The 15908-nt window shown below is 40.3% G+C and overlaps 2 pseudogenes; both read right to left on the bottom strand.

Moving 5' to 3' along the window:
- Window positions 1-783: 783 nt before the first annotated feature.
- Window positions 784-1457, bottom strand: LOC149174559 (uncharacterized; annotated as a pseudogene).
- An 11682-nt stretch (window positions 1458-13139) lies between these two features.
- Window positions 13140-13813, bottom strand: LOC149174558 (uncharacterized; annotated as a pseudogene).
- Window positions 13814-15908: the final 2095 nt, after the last annotated feature.

Raw genomic sequence — 15908 nt, 5'->3', positions numbered from 1 at the left:
GGATGAGAACAAGCATTGTTAGACATAGTTTCATTCTTTTCCAAATTAACAAATGGATCAAGAGCCTGTTCCGTAAGGATTCTAGACTGCCTAGGCATCTGATGATGAGATGGAACAGTGATGTTTGAGCTCAAATATTGATTAAATTCTTTTTAAACGCCTTGTCTTTTCTCCAGTTCAATACCAAGTTGTCCCCTCTCGAAATCTATTTCTTCTTTTACCTCAAACTTCTCCTGTGCTCATCTGATCTAAATGAGGTGAAAGCTCTGGCTCATGCAGAGACACTTCCCTGCTTGTGACTTGCTGATCATCATCTCCATATTGTGATACTACTGTTTTGCATTCCTGGCTGATATACCCGATACACCAATAGCATTGTTAATTATGTTATAATGCCCGATGGACCAACCAGCAAAGAAGTTCCAGAATCTACAATAGCAGCACAATCTCCAGCACAGAAACCTGTTGATTGATCATCAAGGAGGAAGTCTCCCATATCAAACTGCCAGTAACCCTTTCGAGTAACAGATGTATACTGATGTTCACCCTTGAAGTGTTTCGGATCAACACCGCCAAATACTATTTCTCCTCTAGATAATGATCTCACATTTGAGTTCATTTTGTCACATAATACACTCTTACGCAGTAGAGGATGGCCATGAACAGTGTGGCGACCCATCTAGGCACGGGATAGGGTGTGGATTTGTCCAAGAGGTACTGAAAACTACGCGATACATCGTTCTTCTACTGCATCGTCGGAGATGGCTTGTATAGAGAGGGAAAGAAACATGAGAGCCATTACATTCCATAACCAAATACTGCTCGGATCTTATGGAAAATAAGTTCTTTCCAACCTCTCTCGGTGTTTGATTAACGCCAGTGATGGCCCCGTCGAAGAGCGAGAATGATCCGCCCACCTCCCTGCTTATCTTGGCATTGCTCTGCGAGAATCCTTTCCACCGGTTATCATCCATGAGAATATCATAAATAACACTGGCTCTGCAATTGAATCTCTCTATTAATAATCGTTTAAATTCCTCTCTAACAGCAGGCTTTAATGAGGAATTCTTATCGACTGTCTGAGCAGCTTTGGTTGATTTGGGCGGCGTCTTGTTCTGGAGCTCCTCTTTAGCGGGTCCACCGGAAGCCATGAGATCGTCATACTGCCTGACCTTTTTCAATATGAAAGGTTTCCCTTTGGACAGAAAAGCTTCTCGGAGTCGCACACCGACGGGACTGTTGTCTGTCACGGTGATGTTGATGTCGGGATTTTCACCCGCCCCGGCATTCTCGTCGGCAATGTAAGGCAATTCCACTCGGCCACTTACCTTGGCAAGGGTAACCCCCTGGGCATCCTTGGCCTCGCCCTCCCAGAGGACCCTAACACTAATCTCGTAGCCCGGAATGATTTTCCCTTTCCGGATATTAACATATGCCTCTCCGTCCACCTTCTCCATTCACAAAGCTGCTGAATGCCCTCATTACTGCCAGCCTGGGAAAATTCGAACTTGGCTTCAGGCGCACTTCCAATGGGTGCAAGAGTAACTTTTGATTTCTCATTATCTTTGGCAAAAAGATCCATCTTCCAACCATAGGATATTCTTTTTTCCAGTTGCTCTGTTTCAGTCCGAATGTGAGGTAAGGTGTTGATCCAAACACACAGTTGTGACAGCATCATAGGCTCAGAACCATTCATTGACATTATCTGAGATTTCCTTTTCCTTCCGAAACTTTGACCCAGTTGAGCATCTAGTAAGTGCTAGCAAAAGAGGAACATAACTGTTCTTGGATCCACATCCAGATTTAGTTTGGGAAATATAGCGCCGTGGAGCTCTGTCAAATCCAGCCACAAGATATCTATTTGCGCCATGATGAACCAACTTTAGTGCTTCCTTCAGCAGTGAACCGAGCAATCTCTTTCCTCCATTGAATAACATCTACCATGGGACAAACAACAAGGGTGCTTTTAACCTGAGGTAGTGTTATGAAACCAGCTCACAAAAAGATAGAAAAGAGAGATCCACGCCTTAGAATTCAGCCTCTTTGAGGGGGCAACCTCCTTCACATTACATAAATGAACAATTCTTGGATGATACAAATGAAAATACCTCCTTTCTATATATAGGAGTCTAAGTGGTCCCAATACAATCAAAGCCTACATAACAATAATATTGTAGGGCACAACAATAACAATAGTGGGCTTTTATGTGGCACAATAGTAACAATATGGGCACTACATGGGTACATCAATATAAATAAGGGGTATAACTACAATAGTAATGGGGTAATCACTAGTATTATAGGGACCCAACATGCCCCTCTCCTTCAAAAAAGTGTTGTCCTCAACGCTTGAGTAGTTCAGGATACTTCTGCATAAAATTCGCGTCCTCCCATGTGGAATCTTCAGCGGATAAGTTCTTCCACTTGATAAGGTACTCTGAAATTGATCGATTTCGTAGCTGTCGAGTTCTTGTTTCTATAAATGCTTCCGGTTCCAATATAATTTTTCCTTCTTCGTCAAGTTCTGGCAATATTGTTTGAACTGGGAGCTTGTTGCCTATAACCTTCTTTAAGCATGAAACATGGAAAACTGGGTGCAATCGAGAAGCTGCAGGAAGCTCCAATTTGTATGCCATAGTACCAATCTTTTGCAACACCTTGTATGGACCATAATACTTTGGTGATAATTTATTATCCTTCTTAGCTTGCTTGAGGGACATTTGCTTATATGGTTGTAGCCGTAGGAATACCCAATCACCTACATCAAAACTTCTTTCACTGCGATGCTGATCTGCCTGTTGTTTCATTCTATTCTGTGCCAACACAAGGTTATCCTTTAAGAGTTGGAGGACTTGTTGTTGATGTTCGATGTGATGTTCCACTGCCTGAACCTTAGAATTTTCTCTTAAATATGATGTGATGGATGGTGGTTGATACCCATAAAGTGCCATAAATGGGGTCATTTTTGTTGTTGTATGAAAGGAAGTGTTATACCACCATTCAGCCAGAGGCAACCATTTGACCCATTGTGTCTGTTTATCAGATACAAAGCAACGAAGGTATCCTTCCAAACATTTGTTTACTATATCAGTTTGCCAATCAGATTGAGGATGATAAGATGAGCTATGAGCTAACTGAGTACCAAGACAAGAAAATAATTCTGTCCAAAAATTTCCAGTGAAAATGGGATCTCTGTCACTTACAATAATCTTTGGGTTTCCATGTAGCTTTTGAATTGTTTCCATAAATGCAGTAGAAACTGTACTGGCTTTAAATGGATGTGATAATGCACAAAAGTGTGCATACTTGGTAAGTCTGTCAACTACCACCATGATGACACTCTTTCCCTCAGACTTGGGTAAACCTGTGATAAAATCCATTGATACCTCCTCCCAACGTTGGCTTGGAATGGATAAAGGTTGTAATAGACTCGGTGTCTTAATTGTTTCAACTTTATTTTGCTGGCAAACCAAACATTCTGCCACAAACTTATGAATATCTGATTTAAGGCCATCCCAAAAAAATTCCTTCTTCACCCTGTGGTAAGTTTTTAAAAATCCTGAGTGCCCTCCTAAGGGAGAAGTGTGCAATTCCATAAGAATCTTTTGTTTTAGCTGGGAATTCTTACAGAGGTATAAGCGATCTTTGTACCATAACGAATCATTTTTCCAGCTAAATGTATCAGACGTACTGGAATCTTGTTGTAGCTTTCGAATAAGTGCCCATACTTCTTCGTCATTCTTCCATTCCTCCCTTGCTTCATTTATCCAATCTGGTTGGATGATAGAAATAGCGCACAAAAATGCTTCCACATCCTCATCCTTCCTTGAGAGTGCATCTGCCACCACATTTTGCTTCCCTTTTTTGTAGATGATTTCAAAGTCATAACCCAACATCTTTGTGACCCACTTTTGTTGCTCTTCAGAGGATAATCTTTGTTCTAAAAAGTATTTAAGGCTATCATGATCTGTTTTTACCTTGAAGTGTCTTCCCATTAGGTAGGGTCGCCATTTCTTAAGTGCATGGAGTATTGCCAACATTTCCTTCTCATAAATAGCTTTTCTTAGAAACTTTCCCTTGATTGGACGACTTTCAAAAGCAATGGGTCTTTCATCTTGCATTAGAACAACACCAATTCCATTTCCTGAAGCATCACATTCCACAATAAAGGTTTTTGTGAAGTCCGGTGTAGCTAAGACCGGTGCTTGGCACATTGCCTCTTTAAGATGTTCAAAGGCCTTTGTTGCTTCCGGAGTCCATGAAAATGCATCTTTCTTCAATAATGTCGTTAGAGGTGCTGCTATTCTCCCATAATTCTTAACAAACTTGCGATAATACCCTGTCAACCCAAGAAATCCGCGCAAATGCTTTATGGATGTGGGGATTTTCCATTCCTTAATGGCTTTAATTTTGGTAGGGTCTACCTTAACTCCTTCATGAGATACAATATGACCCAAATATTCCACCTCCTGGACTCCAAAGAAACATTTGGATCTTTTGGCATATAATTGTTTCTCTTCCAATAGTTGTAGCACCCTGTCGACATGTTCAACATGATCCTTCCAAGACTTGCTGTAGATAAGTATATCATCAAAAAATACTAACACAAATTTTCTAAGGAATGGTTTGAAAATTGAATTCATCAAACCTTGAAATGTTGAAGGTGCATTGGTAAGGCCAAAAGGCATGACCAAAAATTCATAATGACCCTCATGAGTTCTAAATGTCGTTTTCGGAATGTCTTCAATCTTCATTCTGATTTGATGATATCCTGAACGAAGATCCAACTTGGTGAAGTAAATTGATCCATGCAATTCATCCAGTAATTCATCAATGACAGGAATGGGGAACTTATCTTTAATAGTGAGCTTGTTGAGCTCCCTATAATCCGGACACATGCGCCATGATCCATCCTTCTTGTGCACCAATACTACTGGAGTAGAGAAAGAACTTTGACTCGGTTGAATTATACCAGCCTCTAGCATTTCTGCAACCATACGTTCAATTTCACTTTTTTGGACATAGGGATATCTGTACGGCCTGATGTTTGGAGGAACACTTCCTGGAATCAGATGAATAGCATGATCATGATCACGCATAGGTGGGAGACCTTTGGGAGTCTCAAATACCTTGGAATGATTGTCCAGGACTTTTTGGAGATCTGGAGAAATAGATGATTCTAATGTGGAAACATCTAGCGAACATAATTGTGCAATTACACCCCTTTGCTCCTTTTTTAGAAGCTTTGTCATACCATTAGAGCTGATTATCTTTCCTGGTTTCCCTGCAATACCCCTTAATTCAACTTCCTTTCCTTCCACAGAAAATTTCATGAAAAGTTCTTGAAAATTAAAAGCTATTGTACCCAAGGATTGTAGCCATTGGACTCCTAGTACAACATCAGCACCTCCCATTGGAATGGAAAGCATTGGGCTAGTCAATACATATTCTCCCATGGATAGCTTGATATTATGGCACTTTCCAGAGCAATTTATTGTTCCTCCATTTGCAATCATCACTTGACACTCTGGTGCTGGATATAGGAAGCAATTCAATTCTTTTGCTACCCTACAATGAATAAAATTGTGGGTGCTTCCTGAATCAATCAACACTATCACCTTTTTCTTCTTGATTTGTCCTTCTATCTTGATGGTTTGAGGAGTGGTAATTCCCGCCAATGCATTACAAGATATGGTCGGATTTATTTGTTCTTCATATAGGCTTTGTTCCTGGAATATATCCTCTTCTTTTGACCTTTCTTGCTCCTTTTCTTCTTCCTCTTCACAATCTATGTAGAATAATTTCTTCTCAGCACACTTATGACCTTTTGTGTATTTGCTATCACAATTGTAACAAAGCCCTTTTGCTCTTTTTTCTTCCAATTGTTGTGGTGTCAACCTTGTAGGTTGTGGAAGACTATGGGCAACAACACTTCCATCTTTATAGTTGTGAATGGTATGCTTCCTAGTTGCCATAATTTTGCTTTCCATTTTTCTTGCTAACCTGAATGCCTTCTCTAATGAATCAAGTTCCCAAAGGCGCACATCATGTTGGATATTATCCTTTAAAGACCCTATGAACACATCAATCCTATGCTCCTCTGGAATATCTTTTACCCTTATGTTCAATTTTTGGAACTCCTCAATGTGCTCCATTATTGAACCCTTTTGTTTGAGATTATCAATTGGCTAAAAAAAGTGTTGCTTTTTGTATCCTCATAATGTGCTATCAATTCTTCCGTAAAAATTGCCCAAGTGATAAATTGTTTACGAGAACAAAGCCATTGATACCATACAAACTGATTTGGTTCCAAATATAAAGTTGCCATACGTACCTTTTGTGTGTTTTGCACATTATTGAGATCGAAGAATTGCTCCATCTGTAATATCCATGTGGCGGGATCCTTGCCATCAAACTTCCTCATATCGATTTTTGGAACATGATGAGTCTTCGATCCAACATTAGCGTCTATGGTATCATGATTAACATTTCTTTTGTTCTCATCATGAGTTTCCTTTACTACCTTTTCACCATTAGTGACACTTTCTTGTAGCAACTTCTTCAATTCTTCCATATCTGTCTTCAAGTCTATCTTCAAATCTGCCATGTCTCTCTTCAAATCTGTCTTTGAATCATCCATCTTAGCTTCCATGCCCTTTATCTTAGATTCCATGCCACTTATCTTAGCTTCTGTTAGCTTTTGTGATCGTGACATTTGTTGCACTTGTTCTTGTAATTTTGATATATCACGTAGCATTTCTTCTTCTTCTTCATGAGTCATGCTAGAGCTTTCAGGTTCCTTACTAGGTGTTTTCATTTTCTTTCCTCGGGGCATCAGTTACCGATAATAATTCTTTACTATGCCCTTTGAATTCCTTTAAACCAAGCTTACACAAAAATTTAAAAAAAAACTACACACCTTTTTTTCACTTTATAGAAGCCTGATATTGAATCTGATGTGTCTCTGTAATTTCGAATCATCTAGTTCTGAAATTGCTACCTGCAGTAGCCTTCTGCGTCCTCTTTCCAATGCCACAAGTCTGAGCCAAATTGGATTCTCCAAGGAAGAGTTATGTGAAATCTCCCACAGTTACTTGCTTTTAGACAGGTTCAGTAGAGCAAACTTGTACGACGTGCCACGAGCCACTGTTTCAACCTTTGAATCTAAAACACACATACAAGAAACTACAGTCCGTCCTCTTTCTTCACCATTTTACGAAATTTCAATCCGATCCTCAGAGAGAGATTTATGACGATTTTTCCCAGGTCACCTGTTTTGAATGTAATTCAGGAGTCTGCAAAAAGGCCAACTTCCTTAGATCATATCTCTGAAAATATCACGCGAAAATCTCTGAAATTCGGACCCAAGCTTTAGCACCAATTCTTCTCACAAGGGTTTTTTTTGCGACTTCTGAGACGTCACAGAAAAAAAGTTATAGCGAAAATTCCACGATGACCTGTTTGGAGCAGCGAAACCCTAGAATCCAAAGCTTTGATACCAAATGTTATGAAACCAGCTCACAAAAAGATAGAAAAGAGAGATCCACGCCTTAGAATTCAGCCTCTTCGAGGGGGCAACCTCCTTCACATTACATAAATGAACAATTCTTGGATGATACAAATGAAAATACCTCCTTTCTATATATAGGAGTCTAAGTGGTCCCAATACAATCAAAGCCTACATAACAATAATATTGTAGGGAACAACAATAACAATAGTGGGCTTCTATGTGGCACAATAGTAACAATATGGGCACTACATGGGTACATCAATATAAATAAGGGGTATAACTACAATAGTAATGGGGTAATCACTAGTATTATAGGGACCCAACAGGTAGTACCTTGCAATCACTAAAACTGTCACCTTCAGATTCAGAACTGATGCCAAGAATACACGCAGGAACTTGAGAGCATGCCTCCTGTAAAGTGCACCCACCCCAGAGCTATTTTGCATGACATCTGCTATGGATTCGAACAAATCCCCAATTTTGTAGCGCAACCTAAAACATTTTGCGCTGCGAAACTACAAAAAGGCTTTATGCGCTGCGGAAACACTTAAAAATTGTTACATGGGCTACAAAATAACCTAAAGAGCTTTGTGAGCGGTTTTGAAATTTTGGCATTAGAATTTTCAGTGATAACAGTGGCTCCACTTGGGATAGTGTGCCCTTGTGGTACACTAAGAACCTGCAGTTCCAGTGCCTTATAAAATTTATTTTACAAACATCTTCTTTAAGTTCCTTGGGCTTTCACTTCATCCTCTGCATACCTCACATTGTCAATTTTCTGTGACGAAGACTGTCTAGTTGAACCAGGCTCAGACATTTCATGTGCTCCATCTGTTATATGTAGTAACATTGTACTTCATTTGCCACCAGTTTCAAAAGCAGAATGCATCACTCCACCCAACTGGAGTAGAAATTAAATCCCCATACTTGAACTCCTCTGCTCCATCATAAAGCATTCCTCTGCCTCTCTACCAGTATAACTTAACTGTTTTTGATTGGGACCACCAGCAGATATTACACATTTTCCAGCATTATCAAGCAGAGGTCTACTGGCACGGCCCATCATTTGCAAAAGATCAGTAATAGGATAGCCAGTATGAGCATTCTCACGCCCATCATAATACTGTATCGCCATGACAACAACCAAATGTGCAGACAAGGACAACCTCCAACGCATCGAACTGCTTGCTACACACACCTGAATTGCCCCTGCACTAAACAGCTGGGTGACCAATTATTTTTCCATTAAACTGAGACCTTCATGTAGATACCCTGAAGTCTAGCAACTCAGTAGGAGGTGAGTATTTCTCTGGCAAAATGAGATGTCAAATGAAACTGGCCATATTGTCTGCGACCCCAACCACTTATCCGATACAACACGAATGAAGTACTGGAGAGGAAGAGGTTCATGGATGGGGACAGTGAAGCTTAAATGATGGTCATCTTCAACATACTGCATTTTCAACATAAAATATTCATGATGGAGTATATATTCACCATCATTGTCCTCTACTATTATCCAAAAAGGTTCCACATATCCATGAATCTTTTCATCCCACTGAAAATCTGGAGTGATAGTTAGTTCCACCTTCAATACAGTTCTGGACATGAGCAGAACGATCCAATTTTGGAAACTGATGAACAAATTTATGAATGGTTTTCCCTGGTTTGGTTTCGATACCAGTAGTTCCCTCAAAGCAGCACAGCGATTTAACAATAGATACCTGATAATAATAGCAGCCATGTTTTTTGCATTTGTCTTTGATCCCAAAGCAATGAAATCATGTTCACACAAAGACAACAAATAAGATCAGTATCAGAATTGTTTGGGAAGAATATTAGCCTTTTGTGAGCAATCAATAACTGTAGAACTGTGCATGTATTGACTCCAGAAGAAGCTGCAGCATAGACAACAAAAATTCTAATGCTTTTAATGCCCCCCCCCTGGCAGGCTTGAGCTTGATGATCACCGTAGGAGAGAGAGGTCTATATCTACTAAAAAATAAATGCTCAGACAACCTTGAGCTTATTTGCAATTTCCTACCTACCTACCCTATCAATTTCAAACTTCTTTCAGCTTAATCAATGTGAAATTTCCAATGTAGCCAATCATTTGTCTTATCTGATATTTGATTTCTTTGACTGCATCGGAGTTCAGAGCCAATATAATAATGTGATGACCGCTGCCACTGAAATTGTCTCTGATCTTTATAGGAAAACTGAAACACTGGAGAGTAAAACTCTTCCATGTAATCAGCTATAGGATCCCAGAATACATGATCAGCTTGATTTTTCTTGTAACTTTCCGGCTATGCAAACTGATCTTCAACAACAGTGTTCAGTTTCCCAATCGTGAAAGAGAAAGGAACCAGCATTGTCTCCTTGCGTTCTGCCATAGAAAACTTCTGAAAATAATGATCATGATTATGAAAACTATATGCCTGAATTTGACCTTCTAAACCTTCAATGTCTTTCTCAATGTCCTCAGCAACTTCATCCAAAAATCTCATCTTATCCCCTGCCTTGCAGTCAAAGGATTTTAGATACGAGGACAAGGACAAAGAAAAACTTTCATTTGTTTCTCCATTACTATGATCATTATTCCATTGTTTGAAACCTTGAACTGAAGGAGAGTTTGCCACCACCTCTGACCTATCTATCCATTCCTCCAAAAACATAAGCCATAAGTCTTGAAATGATTTAATGGATTTGATAGGAAAGCTTTCAATCCATTGTTTACATTTCCCTTGAAGTGAATCATAGAATAACATAATGCAAACATCCTCATGTTTAACTCTAAGAAGCTGTGAAAATTCACAAAAATCTGATATATGCTTCAAAGTTAAACTCAAATCTTCTCCGTTGAATTTTGGACCATTCCTTAGAAAATATGCATCCTTGGGAAAATGATTTGGGAAACCATGAATTCCTGAAAAATCTATGCATGCATACCTTGAACTAAGAATGGTAGCATTTGGGTCCTTCATAACTCCAGTGGAATCACCATGAATCTATGAATTTCAAATTCTTTAACAATGGAGTCGCCAAGGTAGATTTGCAGCCACAAAAACCTTCTGAGCTCCTGCTACCTTCAGAAGTCCAGCTTCATAATTTCGGGAATGAGTAATCTTCAGGCTCCCGGCAGACGCACCAAAATGTTATCACAAAATCAGGTACTGAAGGCTGCCAATCAGCAAGATTCTGTGTAACTATTTCAAACCAGGCTTTGGACTAAGGCTTAGCCTCCTTAGTCTGAGAGGGCTCTCTCACAGATTATGAATATTGACTAATGACAAGAAAAGATGGCTAACTCTTATAAGACACATGAAAAATAAGCTGGCTGGACAACATTGAATTGATTCCCATTGGGCTTATGGAGTCTCTCATATCTCAGCAAACAAAAACACTATCTTTTCATAGAAATCAGGGCACTTTACATCTATATGTTCAAACATAACTTTGAAACCACAGTTTGCCAAGGCATACAGGAAGTCAGAGCATGATTCATGAGTTCTGAGTGATTATGCATTAACAAAACTGTAAAAGAACCTTAAAGAAAGAATACCATCACACATTTGAACAAGAAGATCCATTGTGAATCCTGAGAAGAAAACACAGTCATTTGCATTACTGAAATTTGTTTATACATAAACCAAAACAGTCTTTTCCAAAACATCCAACCCTTGTTACATTTATGCTTTAGCTATATATAGAGCTTCTTCTACCTAACTGAGGTTCCTCCTCCAGCGTGAGGGGAACTCCCATTCTGCCTATCATGACACCTGCTAACATTTGAAACTAACTAATAAATACAACAGACTACAAATTGATAGCTCTAAAATCCTAAAACAATTAGGATTCTAATTCGACATCATGTTGGAAATAGCATTTATTACAATCAAGACGGTGCTCCTACGAGAAAAAGGAGAAAACAGGCTCATTCTCTGACAAGTGGTCTCTTTTAGTTTGGCTGTGATAGGTGTCTGTAGTTGCTTGCTGGCCTTTAATATAACATGTTTTCCAATACCCTGAAATATAGGCAATTGCTCCTGTTTGTCAGTTCTTGGTTTGCCTCAAAATATTCGAATCCAAAGAAGCATGCTTTTATCCTTTAATTACTCAAATAAGGCAGACTGCCACATCCCTGATGCGCTGTCCATCGTTTTCAGGTACCTGTGTGATGACAAAAACTGAAGGCATAAAGATTCTTTAAGATCCTTCCACCAACATGAACGGTAGAGCTGATTTTTCACGTTGATATACAAAAAGGGCACAAAATATTTTTCCACAAGCATCTAAACAAGAAGCTCCAGAACTTCTTCCTCACTAAACCCATAGTTCATATTGATTTACTTGCAAACATGCCTTCTGAAGTAGAGGTTTTTATTACTTCTTGATGGTACCCAAAACCTCAAGGGCAGCTTCTCCTCAACCAACACTGATATTCTCGACTACAAGAAAGCTGCTCCTTATACAGCACCATAGGTGAACCTTGGCACCACTGATTGTCCTTCAAACTATTCTGAAGCATCATCTTGCCCATATTTTCCTCATTTCTAACACCAATATCTGAAGCAAATTTTTCTGTCAACTGTCCAAATCGAAAATCCTTTCCCTCGGGTTTTTCTGCATCATTAAATTGCCTTCCCTTTTCATTTTCTATCAAATAATTCCTCTGGCCCAATAACGTTAATGCTACTCACTGGACTTCGATCATATACTGGAGAACCAGTGGAGTTTAGGTTACTGCTTCTTGAATGTGAAGAAGATAACGCAGATGATAAGACTTGAAGTGATGTTAAAAGAGTAAGGCTATCGGGTAAGAAGAACCTTGATGTGATTCTAGGATGAGAACAAGCATTGTTAGACATAGTTTCATTCTTTTCCAAATTAACAAATGGATCAAGAGCCTGTTCCGTAAGGATTCTGGACTGCCTAGGCATCTGATGATGAGATGGAACAGTGATGTTTGAGCTCAAATCTTGATTAAATTCTTTTTAAACGCCTTGTCTTTTCTCCAGTTCAATACCAAGCTGTCCCCTCTCGAAATCTATTTCTTATTTTACCTCAAACTTCTCCTATGCTCATCTGATCTAAATGAGGTGAAAGCTTTGGCTCATGCAGAGACACTTCCCTGCTTGTGACTTGCTGATCATCATCTCCATATTGTGATACTACTGTTTTGCATTCCTGGCTGATATACCCGATACACCAATAGCATTGTTAATTATGTTATAATACTCGATGGACCAACCAGCAAAGAAGTTCCAGAATCTACAATAGCAGCACAATCTCCAGCACAGAAACCTGTTGATTGATCATCAAGGAGGAAGTCTCCCATATCAAACTGCCAGTAACCCTTTCGAGTAACAGATGTATACTGATGTTCACCCTTGAAGTGTTCCGGATCAACACCGCCAAATACTATTTCTCCTCCAGATAATGATCTCACATTTGAGTTCATTTTGTCACATAATACACTCTCAGGCAGTAGAGGATGGCCATGAACAGTGTGGCGACCCATCTAGGCACGGGATAGGGTGTGGATTTGTCCAAGAGGTACTGAAAACTGCGCGATACATCGTTCTTCTACTGCATCGCCGGAGATGGCTTGTATAGAGAGGGAAAGAAACATGAGAGCCATTACATTCCATAACCAAATACTGCTCGGATCTTATGGAAAATAAGTTCTTTCCAACCTCTCTCGGTGTTTGATTAACGCCAGTGATGGCCCCGTCGAAAAGCGAGAATGATCCGCCCACCTCCCTGCTTATTTTGGCATTGCTCTGCGAGAATCCTTTCCACCGGTTATCATCTATGAGAATATCATAAATAACACTGGCTCTGCAATTGAATATCTCTATTAATAATCGTTTAAATTCCTCTCTAACAGCAAGCTTTAATGAGGAATTCCTATCGACTGTCTGAGCAGCTTTGGTTGATTTGGGCAGCGTCTTGTTCTGGAGTTCCTCTTTAGCGAGTCCACCGGAAGCCATGAGATCGTCATACTGCCTGACCTGTTTCAATATGAAAGGTTTCCCTTTGGACAGAAAAGCTTCTCGGAGTCACACACCGACGGGACTGTTGTCTGTCACGGTGATGTTGATGTCGGGATTTTCACCTGCCCCGGCATTCTCGTCGGCAATGTAAGGCAATTCCACTCGGCCACTTACCTTGGAAAGGGTAACCCCCTGGGCATCCTTGGCCTCGCCCTCCCAGAGGACCCTAACACTAATCTCGTAGCCCGGAATGATTTTCCCTTTCCGGATATTAACATATGCCTCTCCGTCCACCTTCTCCATTCACAAAGCTGTTGAATGCCCTCATTACTGCCAGCCTGGGAAAATTCGAACTTGGCTTCAGGCGCACTTCCAATGGGTGCAAGAGTAACTTTTGATTTCTCATTATCTTTGGCAAAAAGATCCATCTTCCAACCATAGGATATTCTTTTTTCCAGTTGCTCTGTTTCAGTCCGAATGTGAGGTAAGGTGTTGATCCGAACACACAGTTGTGACAGCATCATAGGCTCAGAACTATTCATTGACACTATCTGAGATTTCCTTTTCCTTCCAAAACTTTGACCCAGTTGAGCATCTAGTAAGTGCTAGCAAAAGAGGAACATAACTGTTCTTGGATCCACATCCAGATTTAGTTTGGGAAATATAGCGCTGTGGAGCTCTGTCAAATCCAGTCACAAGATATCTATTTGCGTCATGATGAACCAACTTTAGTGCTTCCTTCAGCAGTGAACCGAGCAATCTCTTTCCTCCATTGAATAACAGCTACCATGGGACAAACAACAAGGGTGCTTTTAACCTGAGGTAGTACCTTGCAATCACTAAAACTGTCACCTTCAGATTCAGAACTGATGCCAAGCATACACGCAGGAACTTGAGAGCATGCCTCCTGTAAAGTGCATCCACCCCAGAGCTATTTTGCATGACAGCTGCTATGGATTCGAACAAATCCCCAATTTTGTAGTGCAGCCTAAAACATGTTGCGCTGCAAAACTACAAAAAGGCTTTATGCGCTGCGGAAACACTTAAAAATTGTTACATGAGCTACGAAATAACCTAAAGAGCTTTGTGAGCAGTTTTGAAATTTTGGCATTAGAATTTTCAGTGATAACAAAATCCTTAGTTTTTGCGGAATTGATGTGTGATTTCCCGCATGCTGACACAGAAACTGTGGCAGAGGAGTCCATTGTGGACGAATCTTTGTTTCTTATCAGTACTTTAGATCCGTGTTACGGGGATATAATCATCTATCTCCAAACCCAAATCTTTCGGCCTGAAGCTTCAAAGTCGGAACGTCGAAAAATTCGGTTTCAATCCCAGCAATACAAGATTATTGGGGATACACTTTATCGCCGGGGGGCAGACTTAGTTTTTCGACGTTGCTTAACTCACGAAGAGGCTGAGAGGGTTTTGAATGATTGTCACTCTGGAGCATGTGGCGGTCATATGTCTGGGTATGCCACAGCTCAGAAGGTGTTGCGCGCTGGCTATTTCTGGCCGTCCATGTTTAAAGATTGTATCATTGCGGTCAGGAAGTGCCACAACTGTCAAGTGTTTGATCGCAAGATGCGCGCACCACCTGCTCCTCTCCATCCTATAATTTCCATTGGTCCTTTCGCCAAATGGGGTATCGATTTTATTACTTGTAACCCTCACTCGGCCGGGGGGCATGCGTATATCATCCTCGCAGTTGATTATTTTACTAAATGGGCCGAGGCGATGCCTACATTCGACGCAAGCGGCAAAACAGCTGTAGTTTTCATATTCAATCATATTATAACTAGTTTTGGTGTCCCACAAGCAATCATCACTGACCATGGGAGCCATTTTCGAAACATCATGATGACTGAGCTTACAAGCCAGCTTGGTTTGTGCCACGATAGCTCTACTCCTTATTATCCGCAATCCAACGGTTTGGTTGAGTCTATCAGCAAAGTTCTGGTTATCATGATCCGACGAACCATTGGTATTCATCGGTCGAATTGGCACAACATGTTATTTTCAGCGCTATGGGCATACCGAACCTCAGTGAAAACTTCAACAGGGTTCACTCCTTTCCAGCTAATTTATGGCTTGGAAGCTGTGTTACCCATTGAATGCGAATTCCCATCACTTCAAATGGCTGTCGAATTACTTCCAGCTACTTCCGAAGAAGAGAAGCGTTTATTATACTTAGATAAATTAGATGAGACTCGACGTGACGCTGCATTGGCAATCGAGACTCACGCGAAGCGAATGAAAGCTCAGTATGATAGAAATGTGACCCCTCGAAGTTTTTCGGAGGGAGACCTAGTGCTATTATATGATCAAGCTAACGATAAGCTAGGTGCTGGAAAATTCTTTCCTATGTGGCATGGACCCTACATTGTAAAGCGAAAGC

This window comes from Pinus tabuliformis, chromosome 4_1 (assembly GCF_031772625.1).
Source record: "Pinus tabuliformis cultivar Carrire ecotype Pingquan chromosome 4_1, CPIR1, whole genome shotgun sequence".
NCBI classification, from domain to species: Eukaryota; Viridiplantae; Streptophyta; class Pinopsida; order Pinales; family Pinaceae; genus Pinus; species Pinus tabuliformis.
The sequence above is the reverse complement of the archived record's forward strand: the minus strand, read 5'-3'. Positions and strand labels throughout refer to the sequence as shown.